The sequence below is a fragment of the Oryctolagus cuniculus genome, chromosome 6, assembly GCF_964237555.1.
Source record: "Oryctolagus cuniculus chromosome 6, mOryCun1.1, whole genome shotgun sequence".
NCBI classification, from domain to species: Eukaryota; Metazoa; Chordata; class Mammalia; order Lagomorpha; family Leporidae; genus Oryctolagus; species Oryctolagus cuniculus.
This window is the reverse complement of record NC_091437.1, coordinates 153,332,648-153,360,154: the sequence shown is the minus strand read 5'-3', so window position 1 is coordinate 153,360,154 and position 27,507 is coordinate 153,332,648. Positions and strand designations below refer to the sequence as shown.

The 27,507-nt window shown below is 41.7% G+C and overlaps 1 long non-coding RNA gene and 1 other non-coding gene across 2 annotated transcripts in view; both read left to right on the top strand.

Moving 5' to 3' along the window:
• The window catches only part of LOC127490620 (uncharacterized), a 69,075-nt gene that overhangs the window by 26,352 nt on the left and 15,216 nt on the right, over window positions 1-27,507 (top strand). The gene's annotated exons all lie outside the window — the stretch shown is intronic.
• LOC138850258 (U6 spliceosomal RNA) lies at window positions 24,410-24,516 on the top strand. Its single transcript, XR_011390010.1, has one exon. It is a non-coding gene; the product is annotated as a U6 spliceosomal RNA (small nuclear RNA).

Here is a 27,507-nt window from a genome sequence, read left to right as displayed (position 1 = left end):
TAGGTCACTGTTATCTTTGGGTCTCTGTTATGCCTAAATTTCACTTGTGAAGCTATGTCAGTGTTTCCTAAATATGTCTAACCATAAGCACCATCTGACACATTTATTCAAAAGAGATTCCCAGGCTCCTCCCTGGAAGATTTCTAGTAAGTAGGTGAAGGTGGAGTCCAGGTACCTGTGTTTTCAACAAGTGCCCTAAGGTGGTTCTTAGGATTACACAAGTTTGAAATCACTGAGTCAGATAATATCTGGTGTCCCCCGCCTCTTTTTAAGGAGGAGGGTGATACATTTGTTTATTTATGTGTGTGCTTTTGCATTTACAGTGTGTTATTTCTAAAGTCTCCCCACAGCATTATGGAAAGTGTTTTAGGGGAGCCAGTCTGTAGGGGTGTGGAGAACTGAGGGGACTGCTGCCTGCTGAAGTCCAGGTGAGAGGCAATAAGGTGTGCAACTCAGGTCGGAAGAACTAGGGAAGGGAAGAGAGGTCTCATGCACCAGTTAGACTTGGTGACTGCCTGAGCTGTCAAGGGAAGCATCTCGGTAATTTTCAGGTCTCTGGACTGGGTGACTGGGCAGAGGGGTGCTTACCAGGATAGCAAATGCAAGTGAAGAGGCAGGTTGGGATGTGCCCAGTTTGAGGAGTCAATGGGTGGAGCTGTCCAGCTTGGTTATGAGGTTACAGTACTCCTCCCCTAAGCAGTGGTTGAATGATGGTGGAGGTAGTACTTAGAGGAAGCAAATAATTTGGACAGTAAGGATGTCATTCATCCATCTCTTAATTCTGGTAAGGCCATTGAGTCTTGTGTCCATTCAGAGGACAAAGTTTTTCAACTTTCTTGTGTGGTAATTTTAACTCCCCAACATAAAAATAGATGAAGGAATCAAGGCAATGAATGGACAGCTCATTCTTCTATTCATTCATTCATTTATCATCATTAGACACATCCATTCATGTGTCTGTGTGTCCTGAGAGCTGAGAGCAAAATGGTGAAAAAGACCAAATCCAGCCTTCATGAAGCATAGGTTGATAGGAGAGCCAGGTGAGAAAAGGAAGAAAAACACATGGAAATCTTAACCATTGTACATTCTATGGAGAAGCCAAACTTTGTCCAGGATGTACACAGTGTAGTGGGGTGAGCACAAGATCTGGAGGCAAAAAATGTGTGTCCATGGCTTGCGCTCTCGTCCTCCAGCTTTGTGACTTCAGAGACATTACAGCTGAAGTTTCCTCATCTATACAATGAGGTGATCATTCCCCTCCATATCTCATGATCATTGTATGATTTAGGCTCAGTGATGCTATAGAGGCAAATTACATTCACATCTCAGGGGCTTGCAAAAGCAAAAATCTCTCAGCTGTGTTCTCTGTTGGTCAGTTACAGTCTGCCCTGTTTCCTTCTCTCCAGACACAGCATCTGGAATTGGGAACCTTGACGTTCTTGTGGCAGAAGGAAAAGAACCATGGCAGAACCACATTCCTCTTACTGCTCCTGTTTGGATGTGGCATTGAGTCCTGCTTACATTCATTGGCCAAAGAGGTTCACAGGCTCCATTTCAGGCTGTGAAGCCCTCTCCTCCCATGGGAAGGCACCAGGAGAAGCAGATGGGAAGTGGTAGCTGATATTTTAAAAATATTTTTTGCTGAAGCATTGTAAACCTACAGAAAGCTGTACCTATCGCAGTAGCAAACATTTTAAATAATAATGCACCAATCCACAGATGTGAAGATCAGCTTGGGTAAACATTGTTAAAGAGCTTGTGTGATATAATGATCAAATGCAAACAGGAACATGAGATTCTCCAAGTCCCTTTAAGTCACTATTTGAGGTTGCAATGTTCAGTTCAGTGAATGGTGTAACAGTTACCTGTTGGAGGACACTTAGGAGTTATGAGGATGAGAAGGTGAGGACTAATGCATATCAACATCCTCATGTTTACCAATGAGAAAATCAAAACTCAGATAAGTCACATAACTGGCTCAAGGTCATGTAGCTAGAATTTGAAGTTCTGTAGTGTCTGTGGGGTTGGGGTAAGGCTGCCCCATAGTTCAACTCCTTCTTAGGGCAAATACTTGAGAGAGAAGCAGGAGAGATACTCTGAGATCCAAGCTTGCTGTAACAGGGCAAGAGTTTCAGGGCTCCTTCAGCTTCCTAACTGACAAGGAACTACTGTTCCAACAAGTCAGTGGTTAATTATCAAAGACAGCGACACAGCCTTTGCATTGCTAATGACCTTGAAGCAGTTCGCAGTGGGCATGAGACCATTTTGCCAAAAATCTGTCCCCCTTATCAAAGAAGAAGGAGGTACACATGGCCCAGGTCCCTCAGGGTCAGAACTTGTGGGAACTGGGCTGCTTTTTTCAATTTGAGTCAAGAGAGTGAAAGAACCTGTTCCCCCACCCCTCAAGTATTCCAGGATGCTGGGCCATGGCCTAAGCCTTCCGTTCTAAGTCACCTGTCTGTGGCTCTTCACTTACTCATGTTTTTTGACTCCTAGGTGAATTTTTTCTCCTTCTCAAAGCCTGCTTCAGATATGAGAAGCCAAGGTATATTTACTCATCCTAGGCATGCCATTTGCATATGTCACTAGGTTGTCTTGTCTATGATTAAGCAGCTTCTAAAGGAAAAGCTTGTCAAAACTGTCACTTGTTATCTTTTCCTTTGTTTTTCTTCCTACTCTTCACTGTGGACCCAGTGACCTTATCTAGGCTGAGAGATGCTGTCTTGCTGAGGGGAGGTCAGAATGGCATGGGAGTTGTGAGAATCAGAAGGTCTAGTTTAAGACCACTGATTTGGATGCTAAGAAAACTCTGGCATGATCATATTTGTCATTCACTTATATTTTATAACAGACGCTGTGCTGAAAACTTAAGCTTGTCTTATGAAGTCTTTGCCACAATCCTATCAAGTAGGATTGTTATTCCCATTTTACGGATGAAGAAACTGAGGACTAGAGTTTACCTAAAATCCTCCCAAGACCACTCAGCTTGCACCTAGTAGGCTTGGACTTAAATTAGGGCCAATCTGGCTTCAGAGCCCATTCAGAGGGTGGTACTCGATTTCATTCTCCTGTGCCAGTGAGGATTGATTGGCCATGATACCTATGGGGATAAATTTAAACAATTAGTTACAAAACAACCTGGTAAGCCATAGCATTTCATGTTAATATTCATCACTTCAGTAAACACCATTCTTGGCAGTGTGGAATTCAGTCCCATTACTGTACAAAGCCCAGGAATGCAAGGACCATGTCTGTGTTTCTCAAAGCTATGTAGTCATGTTGCATAGTCTGTGCTAATAATTACTTACTGAGTGAATGAATGGATGTTATGAGAAAGTGCTCTATGAGAAAACACCATAGTGCCCTGCTTCGTTAAGCTAGTTTATTTATTGTAGGACTTTCTGGAGACTTATGTGCATTAATGTGAATTGTGAATTTTCAATGAGGGTAGGGCTACTAGACAGCCATTTTACAAGATTACTTGACCGTAGAACCATATTCTTTCCAGGAACACCTCATAGGAACACACCAAAAAATGCTGGCTTAGAGAATGGGGAACACAAGTACCGGTGTGCTGCCTCATCTGCTCCCTTATCAGTGACATAGCTCTCAGATTGGGGTGTTACCTGTAAGCAACTATAATTAAGCCTAGACCTGTAACTGGCTGATAACATTTTTTAAAGATTTATTTATTTTTTATTTGAAAGAGTTACACAGAGAGAAGAGAGGCAGAGAGAGAGAGAGAGAGAGAGAGAGAGAGAGGTCTTCCATCCACTGGTTCACTCCCCATTGTCTTCAAGGCTGGAGCTGTGCTAATCTGAAGTCAGGAGTCAGGAGCCTCCTCTGGGTCTCCCACATGAGTGCAGGGGCCCAAGGTCTTGGACCATCCTCTAATGCTATTCCAGGCCATAGCAGAGAGCTGGATTGGAAATGGAGCAGCTGGGTCTCGAACTGGCGCCCATATGAGATGCTGGCACTTCAGGCCAGAGCGTTAACCTGCTGTGCCACAGTGTCGGCCCCAGCATTTCTGGTTACTCCTGCCTGAGAAGAGCTTTTGTGCTGGTAGGAATATCACATTGCTAATCTGTAGCTCAATCTCCTAATAAGTCCAAGGGGAACACATGCCGTGCCATTTTGAAGGAAAAGTCAAATGAGACTGAGCCATAGACTAAGCTACTTGAGGACAGGGTCTGTGGCCTCTTTCCTGCGTCCCCAGCCCTGAGCTCCTGAGCTGGAACATGGTAGAACTGGACATCCATCTGTTAATTAAATGAATAAATTCACAGCACCAACCTCAGAACACACAGAAAAGCCTAAACAGGGTTGGGCCTGCTTATGGAAAAATTATCTGGAGTTGAACTGGTAACTCCAGGAGATTTTTTCTTGAGTCTACCCTGAGCAAGAGTTCTGTGGTAGGCGGTGAACCTCCGCTACTGGCAGGAGAGTGATTCTGTATAGCACAAAGTCACAAGGAATTTGGCGGATGCCACTGATGGGTCAAACTGAATCCATTCCCAACCCTCTTATTTGCTAACAGAGTTCTGGTTTTGTTCACCCTCCCTGGAAGCTTCGTCTTTCACAGGGAAAGAGAAATTGATCTACGCTATTAAAGGGGTCATATTCTCCTTGCTAGTGACTGTTTTAGGTATAGACATGGGATACATTTCTGGCCCAAAAATTCAAGAGAAGATTATCTTGGATGACTGAAAAAATGCTTTTCCACCTTAAAACTAAACATCAGAGGGGGGCTGTTTCCTCATTCTACACCTGCTCCCTTTGCCAACCTTGCATCTACATGAGATGCCAGAAACTGTGGTTGCACCCTGTAATCATAGGGAAGATATTGTTATTGTGAAGTATTGAATGAGACAGTGGAAAGTGTGGGTTCCTTTAAGTGTCACTGAGGCTTTGCATTCAGTTCAGGGGTTTCCATTCCCCAAGGTTCTTTCTTTGTGAGATAATGAATGTCTCCATGGTTCAAAGCATTCACTGGGTTTCTTATTACTAGGAACTAAAGCTTCTTGGCAAACACAGTGTGATGCAAAAAAGGAGTGGCTTATGGACCCTACCCTCACATTTCCCATGGCCCCCAAAGCAGTAAGGAAACAATCTGTGATGATATGGCACAATTGTTGCCTCAATGCAGGTATAAACCGGGTGTTTCAAGATGGTGAGAGACAATAAGCCGGCTCTGTGATGGAGTGTCAGGAAAGACTTCATAGAGGACGTGACTTTGAGGGGCTTACCATCCAGGCAGAGTGAGTTTCAAGGCAGGGAAATATATGGGAGTGCTGCTGGATTAGGGATTGTGTGGTTTGGCATGACTAGTTTGTAGAGGGAGCCAGTGAATGAAGCCAGGGAAATTTCTTGATCATGAAGGATCTTGTAAAGGACATGGGAGGAGGCTTGGGTGTTAGGATTCAGGATCAGGCAGACCTGGATTTTATGAACTGGCATAGTCAGTGTAATATTTATCCAGTGCTTGTTTTGTACCTGGCACTGAGCGAGGAGGTGAGGTGACAACATTGTCTGTTAGACTGTAAGCACTCAAGGGCCTAAAGCTATTGTGGTCACCAGTGAGACTCCAGAAGATAGACTACAGCTTAGTATCCTTGAGGCCAATGTATCTGTTGACTGAATGAATGGCAAGTGGCATCCTGGCCTCATGGATATTGTGGAGAAGAGGCAGGGATAGGCGTTTAATTAAAAAAAGTGGATAGATAAGCACAATTTTGATGAGTGTAATTTTATGAACATATTAGGGTGCTCTGCAACCAGATTCCATGGACCTCAGCAGAGTTAAGAAGGGCTTTGCTGAGAAAGAGACTAGTAAGCATTTTTTGGGTCTCTACCTCTCTGGGTCTCAATTTTCTTATTTGTACATTGGGAATAATAATTTTCATTCCAAGGGTTGTTGAGAGGTTAGAAATAACATATGCAAAGTTGCTAACCTGTGGTATACTCAATATTTTTTATGGTGGTTCAGGACAAGTTACTTACATGGGGTGGCCACTCACTGGACATTCTCTTGTACACACCTGAAGCCACTGCTTTCAAGGAACAAGTGTTGGCTGCTTGCAACCCATTTATTGACAATGCTGGAAATGCAAGGTCTTACTATATTTCAAAATGAAAAATAATGTTGTGTGGTTGGGACTGCTGTTGGAGTCATTCTGTCCTTAGCCCCTGGCAAGAAAGAAGCTAGCAACTTAGCATTTTTGTCATACACAGTCAAGAAGTGGATTAATGGATTAAACCACCATTTAACCAGGATGAAGAAAATGCAAATCCAGAGGACTCAAGAGCAGGTGTGGCTGGGGAAGGGTGGGTGGCTCCTTTTCCAGGAAAGTGACTGGTGGGCTTCCATTGTGCTCAGGACTCTGCCTGGGGTTACACTGGGCACCATGGAGTTATGAGGCTATTTCATATCAAGACTTTCTGTGAGGGACTGGCACTGTGGCTTATCTGGTAAAGCTGCTGCCTGCAGTGCTGGCATCCCATATGGGCACCGATTTGAGTCTCAGCTGCTCCACTTCCAATCCAGCTCTCTGCTGTGGCCTGGGAAAGCAGTAGAAGATGGCCCAAGTCTTTCGGCCCTGTACCCACGTGGGAGACCTGGAAAGGGCTCCTGGCTCCTGGCTTCAGATCAATGCACCTCTGGCCATTGTGGTCAACTGGGGAGTGAACCAGCAGATGGAAGACTTCTGTCTCTGCCTCTCCTTCTCTCTGTGTAACTCTGACTTCCAAATAAATAAATAAATAAATAAATCTTTTAAAAAAAGGACTTTCTGTGAAGTTGTCCCTCCTTAGACTGAGCCTAAAGCTATGTTCCTGTATTCTGAACCGCTGTCCACAAGGATCAGCACTGCAGTGAGGCTCCAAGATAAGACTGGAAGGCTTCTTGATTGATGAATGTTCAGAAAACCTTGGCTTACAGGAGCTGTGGGCTAAGTGTTTGCTACCTTGAAGGCCAAGGATAAACTGAGTTGAATGGAGGAGATGCCAACATTTTGTAATGTCAGGTAGCTCTATGTTGGATGCTTATTTGCTTGTAATACATGTTGCAACCCTTCAAAATATGCATGGTCCCCATGTACTGATGTTAAAACTAAGGCCTAGAGAGGATAACCAAACTATTCAGGGAGATAAATCTAGAGAATGGCAAGCTGAGATTTTTTTTTAAAAAAGATTTATTTATTTATTTGAAAGGCAGAGTTACAGAGAGGCAGAGGCAGAGAGAGAGAGGTTGAGAGAGAGAGGTCTTCCATCTGCTGGTTCACTCTGCAAATGACTTCAATGGCAGGAGCTGGGCTGATCCAAAGCCAAAAGCCTGGAGCTTCTTCTGAATCTCCCATGTGGGTACAGGGGCCCAAGGACTTGGGCCATCTTCTGCTGCTTTCTCAGGCACGTTAGCAGGGAGCTGGATCAGAAAAGGAGCCGCTGAGACTTGAACTGGTGCCCAGATGGTATGCTGGCACTGCAGGCGGTAGCTTTACCTGCTATGCCACAGCACCAGCCCTGAAAGCTGAGATTTTTAACTTGTCATTTTTTGCTCTAGAAATACAAATGAAGAGATGAGTCATGAGCATCTTTCCAAAATCTAATTTGAAAACATGTCTAACATGTAGACTTGAGTTATAGTATTTTTTTTTTTTTTTTAGATTTATTTATCTGACGGGCAGAGATATAGAGAACGAGAGCGAGAGCAAGAGCGAGCAAGAGAGAGAGAGAGATCTTCCACTGGTTTACTCTCCAAATGCCTGCAATGGCCAGAGCTGGACCAGGCTGAAGCCAGAAGCCAGGAGCTTCTTACGGGTGCAGGAGCCCATGTATTCAGGGCATTTTCCACTACTTTCCCTGGTGCATTAGCAGGGAGCTGGATAGAAAGTGGAGCAGCTAGGACTCAAACTGGCACATATATGGGATGCTGACACTGCAGGCAGAGGTTAACCTTCTATGCCACAGTATCAGCCCGAGTGATAGTATTTCTAAGACTCTCTACCAGACCCTGTGCTCCATGTGGGTATCATCCGTGTCTGTGTGGCCTCCAGCTCTGTCGCCAGGACCTGTGCTGTACCCAGTATAGAGGAAGTTCTCCAACCAGCTTGTGGCCTGATGAATAATCAAGTTGCTTAGTTTTTGATTTCAAGAAGGCACTTATTCCAAAGGACCTCTGTGCTAAGTGCTTGCTACCTGTAAGGCCAAGGACAAACTAAGTTGAAAGGAAGAGATAACAACATATTTTAATGTCAGGTAGCACTGTTCTGTATGTTTAATATGCTACATACTTTGTCATACACATAGCAACCCTTCATTATATGCATGGAGTCCATGTACAGTTAATGAAATTGAGACCCACCAAGAGGGGAAGCCTTCAGGTCTCAGGACACCAAGAAGCACATGGACCCGGGAGGATATCCAGAGCAAGTCGTTTTCTGTGGCATGAACCTTCTAGTTACTCAGGTTGGGCCTTAATTTCACTGAGAATACAGGAAGTGACAGATGTTCCCGGCATCTGGGCCACCAGTGATCATGTAGATTTTATGGAAAGTATTTGGCTGAACTGCCATAAGCTTCTCTAGCAGATTGATCAGTTGATCTTTTGGTGACAGTTCTGAGTCACAGAGGAAGTGGAGTATTAACCAGGCACCTTCAGATCTGAACAGGAGAGGGTTGCCAGCCCTTGGGCATGCCTGACCTGGCTGGGGTAGGGTAGGGGGGGAATTGCAGCCAGGGGATTGGCTCACTGAGGCCTCTGGTTATGTCCCTGTTGGCCAAAGGGCTCCAGAATCAGAGATTATGAACAATAGAAGGGACCACACTGCCCGCATCAAAACCTATCATTGATCATTCAACTGCTTGACCATCAATAAGGAGAAATGTCATCATAGCTGACAAGGGTCTTTTCACAGTCCTGGACATATTTAATTGTTATTATTAGTAATAGCGGCAGCTGTTATTTCATTTATGAGCGACTACAATGTGAGGATAATAATAGAATCCATCTCGCTGAGTTATTGGGAAAATTCAGAGCATGTAAATTGCTTAGTACAGCCAGTTCTGCTGAACCATGACACATGTGTTCCTAAAAATTACTGTCCTATGCAAAATCTCACAATAAAAACCACAGAGCTTATGGGGAAAGTGGGGTTAGGGAAAAATACTTAAAACTTAACCTCAAAAAATACTTAATAACTTTTATTAGACAGGGACCTAATAAAATTGTGCATTAAATACTAAACTAAATATGTCCTTTTATCTTATTAAGAAAGACCTAAGGCAGCCGGCGCCGCGGCTCACTAGGCTAATCCTCCGCCTTGCGGCGCCGGCATATCGGGTTCTAGTCCCAGTCGGGGCGCCGGATTCTGTCCCGGTTGCCCCTCTTCCAGGCCAGCTCTCTGCTGTGGCCAGGGAGTGCAGTGGAGGATGGCCCAAGTCCTTGGGCCCTGCACCCCATGGGAGACCAGGATAAGTACCTGGCTCCTGCCATCGGATCAGCGCGGTGTGCCGGCTGCAGCGCGCCAGCCGCGGTGGCCATTGGAGGGTGAACCAACGGCAAAAGGAAGACCTTTCTCTCTGTCTTTCTCTCTCACTGTCCACTCTGCCTGTCAAACAAAAACAAAAACAAAAACAAAACAAAACAAAACAAAACCCTAAGGCTTGCTTGTGTAAGTGGGTGGCCCAAGGGCTGTCACTTGTAAGTTATTGTGAGGTGGTGATAGAAGAGTTACTTGAAATCTGATGGGAGGGTATTGCACCAGATGTGAGTAGGTGTGGCTCATAGCACAAACCATTGTGTTTCCAGCTGAGGTAGCTGGGAGATATCTGAGGTGTGTTTTGTGTACTCCATTGTAGCTCTGTTTCCCAGGTGCACCTATTGTTTCTTGCAGGTGAAACATCACATATACAAGTATGAACTTTACATTATGCTCAAACAGTTTTCTAACACATCAATTGTGCTAGAACAATTTCATGTTTCTAAAATAAACAGTGTAGCTTAAGTGATAGTACAGGAGTTGCAGCAAATGCCCAATAAGTAATAGCTGTAATGGTTACAGTACATTTAATCCTGTAACATAAGTATAAATATCCCAAATTTATGGATGAATAACATCGAGGTTCATAGAGGGTAAATTGCCTACTCAAAGGCACAGAGCTAAGAGGGAGAAGAAGTTCTTCCACCCCTTTCCGAGTCACTCCTGGAGGCAGGTCTGCCCTCACGCCCCACAATGGGATCATGTGTAGTGGCAGAGGAGGTGCAGATGTGTGTGTGTTTACATCATCTTTATCAACTCAAGTCATTAGTGCATAGGATGCAAGCTCACATGATTTCTAAAGGCCAGACACATTTCTGAGCCATGTCTAGTCTGTGCTGCTACTCTAGGCAGTGTATTTATTCTGGTAGAAAGGAGTTGTTGAAAGTACTGTGATGTCTCCTACCACTTGATGGGGAGCAAACCTTGTATTCAATCAAAAGTTGCCTCCTTGGAATGTCCACTACTGTTTCTGTCTGTATCCTCAATTGATTTTTTTTCCCACATTGAACTTGGCTGGAAGTAGTTAATTAATGTCTCCTATAAATTCTGGGTCCATGCCTGCTTTACAAACAAGAACCTGTTGGGTTCTTGGCATTAGGTGGAGATAGCTTTTGCAGCAGATGCTTTACTTTGCTGGCTTATTTTGATGTCAGGGCCAGCTAAATCTCAGGACTATTTCATATGCATTCCTGACACCTTGTCTCCCTTCCCCATTCTGAACACAAAGGTAAGAATTACATTTGTACCTATTAAAATATCTTCTTATTTTTTGCCTTATCAAAGTCCATTTCTCCGAACTTTTTGTTTTGGAAGGATTTCAACTTATCCAACAGTAGAGAAAATAATGGTCTAATAAGTCTGCATAAACTTATCACCTCCACGAATGTCATCAGCCCATGGACAATCCTGTTTCTCTAGTTTGCTTACGACATTGCACCACTTCCTCCCCAACAGTTTCTAAGCAATTCTTAGACATTGTACAGTTCACCTGTATTTCAGTGTGTATCTTTAAGAGATAAGGATTATTTTTAAAAATACATTTATGTATCATAATCATGCTCAAATAAATTAACAATCCTTCCTTAATGTCCTCACATGTATAGTCAGTATTTAAATGACCTCAATTGTTTTTTTTTTGTTGTTGTTGTTCAGATTAGGATTCAATATGGATATATCTTTTAAGTCTGTTTTTAATTTGCTGGTTTTGCCTTCATTTCCCTTTTATTTCATTGAAGTTCTGTTATTTTGTTGAAAAAACCAGATTGCTTGTTTTTAGTTGAGTTTCTTAAATGGTGACTTTCTCTGATTGCACTCCTAGGGCTATCATTTGGCATGTTACTCTGTATCCTGTTGTTCTTATAAATTGGCAGTAGAATCCAGAGGTTGATCAGATTTGGCTTTGATTTTTAAAAAATGCTTTTGAAATTGTGGTAAATTAAATGTCAATGAAATTTACCATTTACACAGATTTTATCTGTATGCATTCATGGCATTGAGCACAGTCACCATGTGCCACCACTATTATTCATTTTCAGAACTTGTTCACCGTCCAAAAGATCAACCCTGAATTCAATAAATAAGAACTCCCACTTCTTCTTTCCCCTGACTCCTGCTACCCACTGTTCTACTTGCTGTCTCCATGAATTTGCCTATTCTCTGCATTTGCATAAATCAAATCATACAGTGTTTGTCCTTTTGTGTCAGCCTTACTACACTTAGCATATTTTCAAGATTCATCCGTGTTGCAGCAGATATCAGAATTTCATTGTGTAGATAGATCACATTTTGTTTTCCCATTCATCTATTGATGGAAATTTGGGTATTGGTTTTGATTTTTTGACAAGAATGCTTTTTACTTTTATAAAGAAACATATGATGTTAGAGCAGCTCTCATTATGTTTCTTGATTCTTGATTTTTATCATTGAGTCTCCAAATGTGAGTTTGCTAGACCTCTATGAATTTTGTGCGTTCTGCATTTGCTTGCTTGCTGCCTTTGTTGTTGTTGTTGTTGTTTACCCTTCCCTCTTTTGCACAAACCTTTCACCTGTGTTCCTTGTTCTCAGTCAGCCTGCTCAAGAAACACTCTTGGTGCTTGTGGGAAGACCTGCCTTTCTACAGATGACTTGCTGCCTAGGCAGCATCATCCCCACATCTCAAAGCTCCTATCTCGGGGCATGGATGCACAGTGGGGCACCTGCTCACTCACTGGCTACCACTGCTGCTTCCCCCATAATGCTACCTGCCCCTAAGCCTCATGTTTCTCGTGGAGAGCCTCTGCCTTTGACTGCAGTGATTGCCCCCTCCCCTCCTTCTCTGGAGACTTTGGTCCTGGTGCAGCACCTTTTTCTTCACCTTCCTTTTGTTATCGTGACTGACCTTGGTGTCCATGAGAACACTGTGTGCTGCAGCATCATTGCTTCTTCATCCCCTGTCCTTGACTGCTCTGTGCCTCCTCAGTCATGCAGCCCCATAGCTGTACTCTACATAATGATAGCCATGAGTAGGTCCATGTCTGAGACCTTCACCTTCAGTACTCCCTGCTTTGACCCTGGTTTCCTAACATCTGCCTGCTTTGTGCTGACTCCTTCATTGATTGCCCCTCGTTGGTGGCTCCTGGCTTCACTGTTTTCCTTTTACCCAGGACACTTGAGTGATTCTCAGAATGGCCTCTTAACAATACTTTTCCTTCTGTCAACATTCCATTCTTCTGCCACAGCCATTCAGCAAAAGTCCAAATCTGTTCAGTCCCACTTCCCCTCCTCCTGCATACTGGCTTCTGTGTGCTATCACACAACTGTGCTGACTGATGCCACCATGTTTCACAGCATCTCTTCTTTGCTAGGCCCCTGAGCCAACTGGTGTTCATTGTGTTGGGCCTTGGCCAGCTCTCTCTATTACTCTGCTCTACAATTCTTTCTCAATTTCCTCATGCGTCATACATTCTATATTGTTGTTTTGGGGGAAAACAAAAATTATTGCCTTAGTGTGATTTCCCTCTGGTTCTTGTACCCCTCTGCACAATTTGCCTTAATTTGTACTCACCTGCATGCCTTCCATCACATTTTAGGGACCATCCAAACCTCATCATGTGGACATATTTCTAGCAACTCAGGCTCAACAGAATGGCCAAATGCTCTGGGAAGGCAGTCCTAAGAGAAGGCAAGGGAAGGAAGGCAATGGAAGGGAGAGAGACACAGCCAGTTTATATGCTGGAGAGGTGGCAGCAGTGGATCTGATGTGTGACCGCTTTCTGCAGTGTTCTGAGGACTCTGAGGTGTTTTCTCAATGGCTTTATCTCCAAGCAGTGGGTGTAGATTATCTCCTCCTATTGCCCACAAAAGGCTTCATGCTCTGGCCTGTGATTATCTCTACAGAGGCCCTACTCACAGGTAGTGGTGTGCACAGGAGTGGTGCGATCTGGCAGTCACACCAAGGCTGAGTTGCAGAATCATCCATGCTTAGGCTGTTGAGCCTTTTAAGTCATGGTAGGCCCACAGAGAGACAGAGCCAGATGGAAGCCTTCTAATATATTCTATTCCTTTCTTAGCATAGCTAGAGAGCAGAGAAAAAGTGGGCCTCAGAGTTGGATGCTTTTTGTAAATGGATTTATTTAAATAGGCTATTTTCTTTTTTTTTTTTTTATTTTATTTATTTTTTTTTTCAATTTTTTTTTATTTTATTTTATTTTTTAACTTTTATTTAATGAATATACGTTTCCAAAGTACGAATAATGGATTACTATGGCTTCCCCCCCATACCGTCCCTCCCACCCACAACCCTCCCCTTTCCCACTCCCTCTCCCCTTCCATTCACATCAAGATTCATTTTCGATTATCTTAATATACAGAAGATCAGCTTAGTATACATTAAGTAAGGATTTCAACAGTTTGCTCCCACACAGAAACATAAAGTGAAAAATAATAGATGATTTTTTTTAATGATAATGAAATCAGATCAGACCTATTGTCATGTTTAATCCCAGTGAGAGTCAAGTTGGGAGTTGATAGTTTCTTTTCTTTTCTTTTTTTTTTTTTTTTAACAGAGGATCAGTTTAGTATGCATTAAGTAAAGATTTCAACAGTTTGCACCCCCATAGAAACACAAAGTGAAATATATTATTTGAGTACTCGTTATAGCATTAAATCTCAATGCACAGCACATTAAGGACAGAGATCCTACATGAGGAGTAAGTGCACAGTGACTCCTGTTGTTGACTTTACCAATTGACACTCCTGTCTATGGCATCAGTAATCTCCCTATGCTCCAGTCATGAGTTTCCAAGGCTATGGAAGCCCCTTGAGTTCTCCGACTCTTATCTTGTTTAGACAAGGTCATAGTCAAAGTGGAGGTTCTCTCCTCCCTTCAGAGAAAGGTACCTCCTTCTTTGAAGACCTGTTCTTTCCACTGAGATCTCACTCACAGAGATCTTTTGCCAGAGTGTCTTGGCTTTCCATGCCTGAAATACTCTCATGGGCTTTTCAGCCAGATCTGAATGCCTTTAGGGCTGATTCTGAGGCCAGAGTGCTATTTAGGGCATCTGCCATTCTATGAGTCTGCTGAGTATCTCACTTCCCATGTTGGATCACTCTCCCCTTTATTTATTCTATCGGTTAGTGTTAGCAGGTACTAGACTTGCTTATGTGCTCCCTTTGACTCTTAGTCCTTTCATTATGATCAATTGCGAACTGAAATTGATCACTTGGACTAGTGAGATGGCATTGGTACATGCCACCTTGATGGGATTAAATTGGAATCCCCTGGTATGTTTCTAACTCTACCATTTGGGGCAAGTCAGCTTGAGCATGTCCCAAATTATATATCTCTTCCCTCTCTTATTCCTACTCTTATGTTTAACAGGGATCACATTTCAGTTAAATTTCAACACTTAAGAATAACTGTGTATTAATTACAGAATTAAATCAGTCATATTAAGTAGAACAGACAAAAAAACTACTAAGAGGGATAATGTATTAAGTTGTTCATTAACAGTCAGGGCTATGCTGATCAAGTCACCGTTTCCCATAGTGTCCCTTTCACTTCAACAAGTTTCCTTTTTGGTGTTCAGTCAGTTGTCACCGATCAGGGAGAACATATGGTATTTGTCCCTTTGGGACTGGCTTATTTCACTCAGCATGATGTGTTCCAGATTCCTCCATTTTGTTGCAAATGACTGGATTTCGTTGTTTCTTACTGCGGTATAGTATTCTAAAGAGTACATATCCCATAATTTCTTTATCCAGTCTACCGTTGATGGGCATTTAGGTTGGTTCCAGGTCTTAGCTATTGTGAATTGTGCTGCAATAAACATTAGGCTGCAGACCGCTTTTTTGTTTGCCAATTTAAATTCCTTTGGGTAAATTCCAAGGAGTGGGATGGCTGGGTCGAACGGTAGGGTTATCTTCAGGTTTCTGAGGAATCTCCAGACTGATTTCCATAGTGGCTTGACCAGTTTGCATTCCCACCAACAGTGGGTTAGTGTCCCTTTTTCCCCACATCCTCGCCAGCATCTGTTGTTGGTAGATTTCTGAATGTGAGCCATTCTAACCGGGGTGAGGTGGAACCTCATTGTGGTTTTGATTTGCATTTCTCTGATTGCTAATGACCTTGAACATTTTTTCATGTGCCTGTTGGCCATTTGGATTTCCTCTTTTGAAAAATGTCTATTGAGGTCCTTGGCCCATCTCTTAAGTGGGTTGTTGGTTTTGTTTTTGTGGAGTTTCTTGATCTCTTTGTAGATTCTGGTTATTAACCCTTTATCTGTTGCATAGTTTGCAAATATTTTTTCCCATTCTGACGGTTGTCTCTTCACTCTCCTGACTGTTTCTTTTGCAGTACAGAAACTTCTCAATTTGATGCAATCCCAATAGTTAATTTTGGCTTTGACTGCCTGTGCCTCCCGGGTCTTTTCCAGAAACTCTTTGCCTGTGCCAATATCTTGAAGGGTTTCTCCAATGTTCTCTAGTAACTTGATGGTGTCAGGTCGTAGATTTAGGTCTTTAATCCATGTTGAGTGGATTTTTGTGTAAGGTGTAAGGTAGGGGTCTTGCTTCATGATTCTGCACGTGGAAATCCAATTTTCCCAGCACCATTTATTGAATAGACTGTCCTTGCTCAAGGAATTAGTTTTAGATCCTTGATCAAATATAAGTTGGCTGTAGATGTTTGGGTTGATTTCTGGTATTTCAATTCTGTTCCATTGGTCTATCCTTCTGTTTCTGTACCAGTACCATGCTGTTTTGATTACAACTGCCCTGTAGTATGTCCTGAAATCTGGTATTGTGATGCCTCCGGCTTTGTTTTTGTTGTACAAGATTGCTTTAGCTATTCGAGGTCTCTTGTGCCTCCATATAAATTTCAGCACCAATTTTTCCAGATCTGAGAAGAAGGTCTTTGGTATCTTGATTGGTATTGCATTGAATCTATAAATTGCTTTTGGGAGAATGGACATTTTGATGATATTGATTCTTCCAATCCATGAGCATGGAAGATTTTTCCATTTCTTGGTATCCTCTTCTATTTCTTTCTTTAAGGTTTTGTAATTTTCATCGTAGAGATCTTTAACGTCCTTGGTTAAGTTTATTCCAAGGTATTTGATTGTTTTTGTAGCTATTGTGAATGGGATTGATCTTAGAAGTTCTTCCTCAGCCATGGCATTGTCTGTGTATACAAAGGCTGTTGATTTTTGTGCATTGATTTTATACCCTGCTACTTTGCCAAACTCTTCTATGAGTTCCAATAGTCTCTTGGTAGAGTTCTTTGGGTCCCCTAAATAAAGAATCATGTCATCTGCAAAGAGGGATAGTTTGAGTTCTTCCTTCCCAATTTGTATCCCTTTAATTTCTTTTTCTTGCCTAATAGCTCTGGCTAGAACCTCCAGAACTATATTGAATAGCAGTGGTGAGAGTGGGCATCCCTGTCTGGTCCCAGATCTCAGTGGAAATGCTTCCAACTTTTCCCCATTCAATAGGATGTTGGCTGTGGGTTTTTCATAGATTGCTTTGATTGTATTGAGGAATGTTCCTTCCAAACCCAGTTTGCTTAGAGTTTTCATCATGAACGGGTGTTGTATTTTATCAAATGCTTTCTCGGCATCTATTGAGAGAATCATATGGTTTTTCTTCTGCAGTCTGTTAATGTGGTGTATCACATTGATTGTCTTGCGCACATTAAACCATCCCTGCATACCAGGGATAAATCCCACTTGGTCTGGGTGGATGATCTTTCTGATGTGTTGTTGCATTCTATTGGACAGAATTTTATTGAGGATTTTTGCATCTATGTTCATCAGGGATATTGGTCTGTAATTCTCTTTCAGTGCTGCATCTTTTCCCGGCTTAGGAATTAAGGTGATGCTGGCTTCATAGAAAGAATTTGGGAGGATTCCCTCTTCTTCAATTGTTCTGAATAGTTTGAGAAGAATTGGAGTTAGTTCTTCTTTAAATGTCTGGTAGAATTCAGCAGTGAATCCATCTGGTCCTGGGCTTTTCTTTGTTGGGAGGGCCTTTATTACTGTTTCAATTTCTGTCTCAGTTATGGGTCTGTTTAGGTTTTCGATGTCTTCCTGGTTCAATTTAGTTAGGTTGCATGTGTCCAGGAATCTATCCATTTCTGATAGGTTTCCCTGTTTGCTGGCATACAAGTCCTTGTAGTAATTTCTGATGATTCTTTTGATTTCTGTGGTGTCTGTTGTTACATTTCCTTTTTCATCTCTGATTTTATTGATTTGGGTCCTTTCTCTTCTTTTTTTAGTTAGTTGGGCCAATGGGGTGTCAATTTTGTTTATTTTTTCAAAAAACCAGCTCCTCGTTTGGCTGATTTTTTGTAATGTTTTTCTTGATTCAATCCTGTTGATTTCTTCTCTGATTTTAATTATTTCTCTTCTCCTACTAGATTTGGGTCTGGTTTGCTGTAGGTTTTCTAGATCCTTGAGGTGAATAGAAAGCTCATCTATTTGGTGCCTTTCCAATTTCTTGATGTAGGCACCTATTGATATAAACTTTCCTCTTAACACTGCTTTTGCTGCGTCCCATAAGTTTTGGTATGTTGTGCTGTTATCCTCATTTACTTCCAGAAAGTTTTTGATTTCTCTTTTGATTTCTTCTATGACCCATTGTTCATTCAGGAGCATGTTGTTCAATCTCCATGTGTTTGCGTATGCTCTAGGGATTCCTGAGTTGTTCATTTTCAACTTCATTCCTTTATGGTCTGAGAAGCTGCATGGTATGATTCTAATTCTTTTGAATTTGCTGAGACTTGCTTTATGGCCTAGTATGTGGTCAATCCTAGAGAAGGTTCCATGTACTGCTGAGAAGAATGTAAACTCTTTAGCTGTTGGATTGAAAGTTCTGTATATATCTGTTAGATCCATTTGGGCTATAGTGTCGTTTAAATCTAGTGTATCCTTGTTGATCTTCTGTCCTATTGATCTGTCTATTTCTGAGAGTGGAGTATTGAAGTCCCCCAGTACTATTGTATTGGGGTCTAAGTCTCCCTTTAAGTCCGTTAACAAATCTTTTAGATAAACTGGTGCCCTGTAGTTAGGTGCATATACATTGATAATTGTTATATCTTCCTGTTGAATTGATCCCTTAATCATTATGTAGTGTCCCTCTTTGTCTCTCTTAATGGTTTTTGTGGTAAAGTTTATGGTGTCTGATATTAAGATGGCTACGCCTGCTCTTTTTTCATTTCTGTTGGCATGGTATATCTTTTTCCAGCCTTTCACTTTCAGTCTGTATGGATCTTTGTTGGAAAGATGTGTTTCTTGTAAGCAGCAAATAGATGGGTTTTGTTTTTTAACCCAATCAGCCAAACGGTGTCTTTTAACTGGACAGTTCAGGCCATTCACGTTCAATGTGACTAATGATAAGTGGTAACTTTGCCCTGCCATTTGCCAAAGATAAGTTCTAATATATGCTTTGAATTCCCTGTGATCTTTTGCTGTGAGCTTTCCTTCCTTGGTTTCCTTCCTTTACCTTCTTTCATATTGATGACCGTGTTTCTTTGTTTCTGTGTGTAACACATCTTTAAGCATCTTTTGCAGGGCTGGACGAGTGGCAACAAATTCTTTCAATTTCTGTTTGTTATGAAAAGTCTTTATTTCACCTTCATTCACAAATGATAGCTTTGCAGGATATAATATTCTGGGCTGGCAGTTGTTCTCTCTTAGTACCTGGGCTATATCTTGCCATTCCCTCCTAGCTTGTAGAGTTTCTGATGAGAAGTCAGCTGTGAGTCTGATTGGAGATCCTCTGAGAGTAATCTGACGTTTCTCTCTTGCACATTTTAGGATCTTTTCTTTATGTTTCACTGTGGAGAGTTTAATTACAACGTGCCGTGGTGAGGGTCTCTTTTGGTCGTGTTTATTAGGGGTTCTGTGAGCTTCCTGTACTAGGATTTCTCTGTCCTTCTCCAAACCTGGGAAATTTTCTGCTAATATCTCACTAAAAAGGCCTTCTAATCCTTTCTCCCTCTCCATGCCTTCAGGAACTCCTAGAACCCGAATGTTGGGTTTTTTAATAGTATCCTGAAGATTCCCGACAATATGTTTTAGATTCCTAATTTCCTCTTCTTTTCTTTGGTCTAACTGTATCCTTTCCTGTTCTCTGTCTTCTAAGTCCGATATTCTCTCTTCTGCTTCTCCCATTCTGTTTGTAAGGCTCTCTATTGTGTTTTTCATTTGATCTATTGAATTCTTCACTTCAGTCACTATCCCAGTTTCCTGTTGTACTAGTTGTTTCGTTTCATTTTGATTCCTCCTTAATATTTCATTTTCACGAGAGAGATTTTCTATCTTGTCCATTAAGGATTTCTGTAGTTCAAGAATTTGTTTTTGAGAACTTCTTAATGTTCTTATCAATTTTTTGAGATCTGCTTCTTGCATTTCTTCTATGTCATCATCCTCATAATCTTGAATTGGGGTGTCTTTTTCATTTGAGGGCTTCATGGTGACTTCCTTGTTTTTATTACCTTGGTTTTTGCGTTTGTTATTTGTCATATTGGAGATATTTGGTTTCTTCACTGTGGTGCTTTTTCTTGTTATACTATGACTCTAGATTAAGTGGACTATCTGTTTTTGATGGAGCCTTAGGGCTTGAGATGGGTGTGGCCTGAGAGCTCTGTTTGGTGTGCCAAAGGTGACACTCCCAGGTTAGGCGTGGTAAACCTCTCTCTCTCTCTCTCTCTCTTTTTTTTTGATTCAACAGGGAAGTTATTCTGCACAGCTGAACAAAGTTGGAGGTAGTTAGCAGGCAAATGATATACCCACAGGAGCCAGAGATCAGAAGCTCTTTCCCAAGGACCACACAGGGAATCTGTTCGGCCCTTAGAGTGGGCTCAAATTCTCCTTCAGTCTCCCACTGGGTTGCCAACGTTACGGAATTGTAGCGTCTCTGGAGAGTGCTCACGTGAATTCCGTGAGTTCTCTCCCCCACCGTCTCTTTTTTCACAGTCTCAGTTCAGTAGCACCATAAATTTACTAAGTCCTAATCTCCTGTTAATTCGCCCCACCCAGAGTCAGGTTTTACTGCTAGGCTCAGGGCCGGTGCAGACCTGATGTCGCTCTGCTTATGACGTATGTCCAAGATGGCACCTGCTCTTTGTCTTGCTCGCCCTTGAGAGGTGAGCGGAGAGAGAGAAACCCGTGTCCGTACCAGTCACCTTTTTTTTTTCCCTCTCTCTCTCTTCCAGTTAGCTTGGTGAAGTCCCCCCCGCCCCGGGGGTCGTTCCCTCTAGTCTCCTCTCTCCGCTTGCCTGCAGTTGTCTCGGGTTATTGAGGTTCGGCTCACCTCGCGTTCCAGCGCTGGTGTGTTGAGTCTGCCGCTGATGTCCCGAACTGTGGGCTCCCACGCTCTCCACGCAGGTCTGCTCCCCTTCCAGCGCCGATGTGTGGACTCGGAGCCCTGGACTTCCCAAGTCTCCCCGCTGTTGCACTCCCCTTCGAGCACTTACGCGCAGACCCTGCAGCTTGCGCAGCTCAGTCCCGCGGCTCGGCTTCCGCGGCTCAGTCCCGCGGCTCGGTCCTGCGGTTCGGCTTTCGCGCGCGGTGGGCGACCTTGTTCTCCCAGTAGGTCCTCCGATTCACGCCCACTGGATCCAGAAGAGTTTTGTCTGCAATATTTTCCTGGTTCTTTTTTCTGAGGCTACCGTAACTCCCCTTTTATTAAACTAAATTTTCCCGGACTATCGGTGCGCGCCCTCACTATTCCGCCATCTTGGCTCCGCCTAAATAGGCTATTTTCATTGATGTTATCATTTACAATTGTGGGTTTTTATTTTTCCATTCATTTGCCAATGAAAGACCATAGGAATCCCGAGGTTCAGAGTGTCTTAGTTATATCTGAGCATCGCCTATTCTATGGCTCTATAACTGAGGGAAATCTTACCCTCCACTGCCATCCTCATGACCATTTGGAACTACCCAGCAGCAGCCTCTAGCACCAGGTTGCATTATCTCACTTCCATTTGCTTCCTTCCAAGGCAGGGAGCCCCCTATCTGAAGAGAGACCTATTCCACTCCTGGATATAAGAGTTCTCATGGTTAGAACGTTCTTCTGAGGTTAACTAATTGTGTGACCTTGGTCAAGCCACTTTTCCTATCTGAGCTGCAGATTTCCCTTTGAAAATGGGTCAGTTGGCGAGTTGATGTGACCTGATGCCAGACCAGACTTCTGTGTCCTTTTAGTATCAATGCGTTCTCTTGCTCCTCTTCCACCAAGCCTCTAAGTTTTGGTGTTCTTCAGTCTTTAGTGCACTCCTCATATGATATTTATCATCACCACCCCATCCTCACTTTAAGCCAAGGCCATTCTATGCATCCCCATGGCTTTAAGTCCTACCCTGTGTGAAGAACGTTCCATGATAGGTCTCCAGCTGGCCCTATGTCTCCTCCAGATGACTTCATTTGGAAATCTTACAATTTTAAACCTCAAAATGCCCCCAATAGACTCTTGACTTCTTCACTACTCTCCATCTAGCCTTTAAATCTCAGGAAATGGCTCAAACAAGAACCAGAAGACTGAAATTTGCTTTTAATTTTCCTTTAACACTTCTCAATCCATCAGCAAAGTTTACAGGCTGTTCTTGCAAAATTTTTCTTGAGACTTTCCACTCCACTATGTCTCAACCAGCTTAGGCAGGGACCAAGACCCAGTAGCTCTTGCCTGGCCTTCTACGATGATAATCTTCTGGATTCTGTTCCTGTTTGAATCGTGTCCATTGTAGTAAAGTGCATTAAAGATTTCTGATTTTGTCCAGAATAAAACGCAAAGACCTTCTTGCAGCCTGTATTTCCTTACTCGCTTTGACTGTGTCTTGGTTTTCAAGTTCATCTTGGATGATGGCCTGTACCTTCAGGTTGCAATGGTCATCTTTCTGCTCCTCCAGCAGGGAGGTTTAAGTCAAAAATCTAGAGCCCCACCCTTCATACAGACTGGGTCCTCTCCCTGGAATTCTCTGCCCTGTGCTTTTGCCTTAGCTGTGTCTTTCTCATCTTTTGGGTTTTAGGTAAAAATGCATTTTAAAAGAGGACTTCCCTGATCATCCGATTCCCCTGCTTACTAACCATGTAGCTTTGGAGAAATGATTTCCCTACTTAAAGCTTTTTCTGTTTTAATCTTTAAGGTGAAAAGAAGTTTATTTGGCAACTTGGTGAGATGAAAGTGATTCTTTCCACTCCTCATTAATCAAATATGTATTGCTTGCTTCCTAAGTTCTGTACCTAGGTGGTGGCTACAGGGATCAACAGGCATATATAAAATGCTAGCAGAGTGCTTGGGACAAAGTAGGTGCTTAATAAATGTTTATTTTCTTTAGGCACTTGCTCTATAACACTCAAGCTGGTCTCTGCACTTGTACTTCCTCCTGGAGAGTTTTCTGAGCAGCTCCAACCACAGTAGGGTAGCTGTTTGTAAAGAACCTATTCTATGTTAGTAGTTCTGCATACTTTGTCTGAGATCTGGATGACAACCCCATAAGGGAGGTGTGACCATTCCTCACATCTCATAGGAGTTGATGAAGCTCTCAGTGTCACAGGATCTGTTCAAGTCCTTCCGACTGTTGATAGTATGGGGATTCAGGCTTAGGTTAATTAGCTTCAAACCCTTTCTACTTCCTATGAAGCCATGCTGCCTCTCCAGATGTTTCATTGTCTGCTCTCATTAGAATTTTTTGGAATTAATGAAAACAAATATTCATCATAGATGGTGTTCAATAAGAACAACAAGGAAACTTTAGCTTCACCTCATTACTGTAAATCTCTTAACCTCAACCTCATATTCATTTCCTACAAGAATGGTTTTGGTCACTCAAATGACTTCCTAGTCTTAAGATGGCCACCTGATAGTATGAAGGAAGGAGCTGGCTGTTCACTGAGGGACTAATCCTCTCACAGGCTATCACTTTTGACAGGTTACACAACCCTTGTGACTCCGTTTCTTCCTCTAGTAATTGGAGCTCTGGGTCCTTGCCTTAAACCTCTTTCTCAAAGAGTTGTAAGGATGGAGTCTGCAAAGTGATTTTTTTTCCCTAGTTCCCTTAGTCACACAAAGGGAGACATCTGGCTTCTACTCCAATCAAAATGAAAATGTTCTGTTCTCTTTAAAAGTGAGTTAGGTCAAGAAACTAATGAGTATCTCCACAAATGCCAAATAACAAATACACTAATTCAAGAAACAAGACCAAGGAAGACAACATGATGCCCCCAAAAGAATACAACACTTCCATACTAGATTTTGAAGATGATGAGACTGAAGAAATGCCAGAAATGGAATTCAAAAAATTGTTCATAGGATTACTTAGAAGTAATCAGAAGCAAATGAATGAACTAATGAAATCCATACATGACATGAAAGAAAATTTCTCTCATGAAATTGAGATCTTAAAGAGAAATCCAAATGAAGTCTTGGAAATGAAGAATTCAGTAGAACAAATAAAAATTGCAGTGGAAATTCTTAACAACAGAATTGGTAAAGCAGAAGAAAGAATATCTGACTTAGAAGACAAAGCACAGGTAATTATATAGTCAGGCCAAACACAAAAAGAAGAAATTAGAAAACTAAAAAAACACTCTTGGTTACCTAAAGAATATTATCAAACAACCCAACATATGGATTCTAGAAGTTCTTGAAAGCGTGGAAAGAGGGAAAGGATTAGAAGGCCTTTTTAGTGAAATAATAATAGAATATTTTAAATATTAATATTAATTTAATATTAAATAATAATAGAAAATTTTCCTAATTTGGAGAAAGAAAAGGACATCCAAGTACAGGAAGCACATAAAACTTCTAATAGACACGACCAGAAAAGATCTTCTTCACAGCACATTGTAGTTAAACTCTCCACGGTAAAACATAAAGAAAAGATTCTAAAATGTGTGCTCACTTCGGCAGCACATATACTAAAATTGGAACAATACAGAGAAGATTAGCATGGCCCCTGCGCAAGGATGACACGCAAATTCGTGAAGCGTTCCATATTTTGCGAGATATAGCCCAGGTACTAAGAGAGAACAACTGCCAGCCCAGAATATTATATCCTGCAAAGCTATCATTTGTGAATGAAGGTGAAATAAAGACTTTTCATTGCAAACAGAAATTGAAAGAATTTGTTGCCACTCGTCCAGCCCTGCAAAAGATGCTTAAAGATGTGTTACACACAGAAACACAGAAACACGGTCATCAATATGAAAGAAGGTAAAGGAAGGAAACCAAGGAAGGAAAGCTCACAGCAAAAGATCACAGGGAATTCAAAGCATATATTAGAACTTATCTTTGGCAAATGGCAGGGCAAAGTTACCACTTATCATTAGTCACATTGAACGTGAATGGCCTGAACTGTCCAGTTAAAAGACACCAATTGGCTGATTGGGTTAAGGAACAAAACCCATCTATTTGCTGCTTACAAGAAACACATCTTTCCAACAAAGATCCATACAGACTGAAAGTGAAAGGCTGGAAAAAGATATACCATGCCAACAGAAATGAAAAAAGAGCGGGTGTAGCCATCTTAATATCGGACAACATAAACTTTAACACAAAAACTGTTAAGAGAGACAAAGAGGGACACTATATCATGATTAAGGGATCAATTCAACAGGAAGATATAACAATTATCAATGTATATGCACCTAACTACAGGGCACCAGTTTATCTAAAAGATTTATTAACGGACTTAAAGGGAGACTTAGACCCCAATACAATAGTACTGGGGGACTTCAATACTCCACTCTCAGAAATAGATAGATCAATAGGACAGAAGATCAACAAGGATACAGTAGATTTAAACGACACTATAGCCCAAATGGATCTAACAGATATATACAGAACATTCAATCCAACAGCTAAAGAGTTTACATTCTTCTCAGCAGTACATGGAACCTTCTCTAGGATTGACCACATACTAGGCCATAAAGCAAGTCTCAGCAAATTCAAAAGAATTAGAATCATACCATGCAGCTTCTCAGACCATAAAGGAATGAAGTTGGAAATCAGCAACTCAGGAATCCCTAGAGCATATGCAAACACATGGAGATTGAACAACATGCTCCTGAATGAACAATGGGTCATAGAAGAAATCAAAAGAGAAATCAAAAACTTTCTGGAAGTAAATGAGGATAACAGCACAACATACCAAAACTTATGGGACGCAGCAAAAGCAGTGTTAAGAGGCAAGTTTATATCAATAGGTGCCTACATCAAGAAATTGGAAAGGCACCAACTAGATGAGCTTTCAATTCACCTCAAGGATCTAGAAAACCTACAGCAAACCAGACCCAAATCTAGTAGGAGAAGAGAAATAATTAAAATCAGAGAAGAAATCAACAGGATTGAATCAAGAAAAACATTACAAAAAATCAGCCAAACGAGGAGCTGGTTTTTTGAAAAAATAAACAAAATTGACACCCCATTGTCTCAACTAACTAAAAAAAGAAGAGAAAAGACCCAAATCAATAAAATCAGAGATGAAAAAGGAAATGTAACAACAGACACCACAGAAATCAAAAGAATCATCAGAAATTACTACAAGGACTTGTATGCCAGCAAACAGGGAAACCTATCAGAAATGGATAGATTCCTGGACACATGCAACCTGCCTAAATTGAACCAGGAAGACATCGAAAACCTAAACAGACCCATAACTGAGACAGAAATTGAAACAGTAATTAAGGCCCTCCCAACAAAGAAAATCCCAGGACCAGATGGATTCACTGCTGAATTCTACCAGACATTTAAAGAAGAACTAACTCCAATTCTTCTCAAACTATTCAGAACAATCGAAGAAGAGGGAATCCTCCCAAATTCTTTCTATGAAGCCAGCATCACCTTAATCCCTAAGCCAGAGAAAGATGCAGCACTGAAAGAGAATTACAGACCAATATCCCTGATGAACATAGATGCAAAAATCCTCAATAAAATTCTGTCCAATAGAATGCAACAACACATCAGAAAGATCATCCACCCAGACCAAGTGGGATTTATCCCTGGTATGCAGGGATGGTTTAATGTGCGCAAGACAATCAATGTGATACACCACATTAACAGACTGCAGAAGAAAAACCATATGATTCTCTCAATAGATGCCGAGAAAGCATTTGATAAAATACAACACCCGTTCATGATGAAAACTCTAAGCAAACTGGGTTTGGAAGGAACATTCCTCAATACAATCAAAGCAATCTATGAAAAACCCACAGCCAACATCCTATTGAATGGGGAAAAGTTGGAAGCATTTCCACTGAGATCTGGGACCAGACAGGGATGCCCACTCTCACCACTGCTATTCAATATAGTTCTGGAAGTTCTAGCCAGAGCTATTAGGCAAGAAAAAGAAATTAAAGGGATACAAATTGGGAAGGAAGAACTCAAACTATCCCTCTTTGCAGATGACATGATTCTTTATTTAGGGGACCCAAAGAACTCTACTAAGAGACTATTGGAACTCATAGAAGAGTTTGGCAAAGTAGCAGGGTATAAAATCAATGCACAAAAATCAACAGCCTTTGTATACACAGACAATGCCATGGCTGAGGAAGAACTTCTAAGATCAATCCCATTCACAATAGCTACAAAAACAATCAAATACCTTGGAATAAACTTAACCAAGGATGTTAAAGATCTCTACGATGAAAATTACAAAACCTTAAAGAAAGAAATAGAAGAGGATACCAAGAAATGGAAAAATCTTCCATGCTCATGGATTGGAAGAATCAACATCATCAAAATGTCCATTCTCCCAAAAGCAATTTACAGATTCAATGCAATACCAATCAAGATACCAAAGACCTTCTTCTCAGATCTGGAAAAAATGGTGCTGAAATTTATATGGAGGCACAAGAGACCTCGAATAGCTAAAGCAATCTTGTACAACAAAAACAAAGCCAGAGGCATCACAATACCAGATTTCAGGACATACTACAGGGAAGTTGTAATCAAAACAGCATGGTACTGGTACAGAAACAGATGGATAGACCAA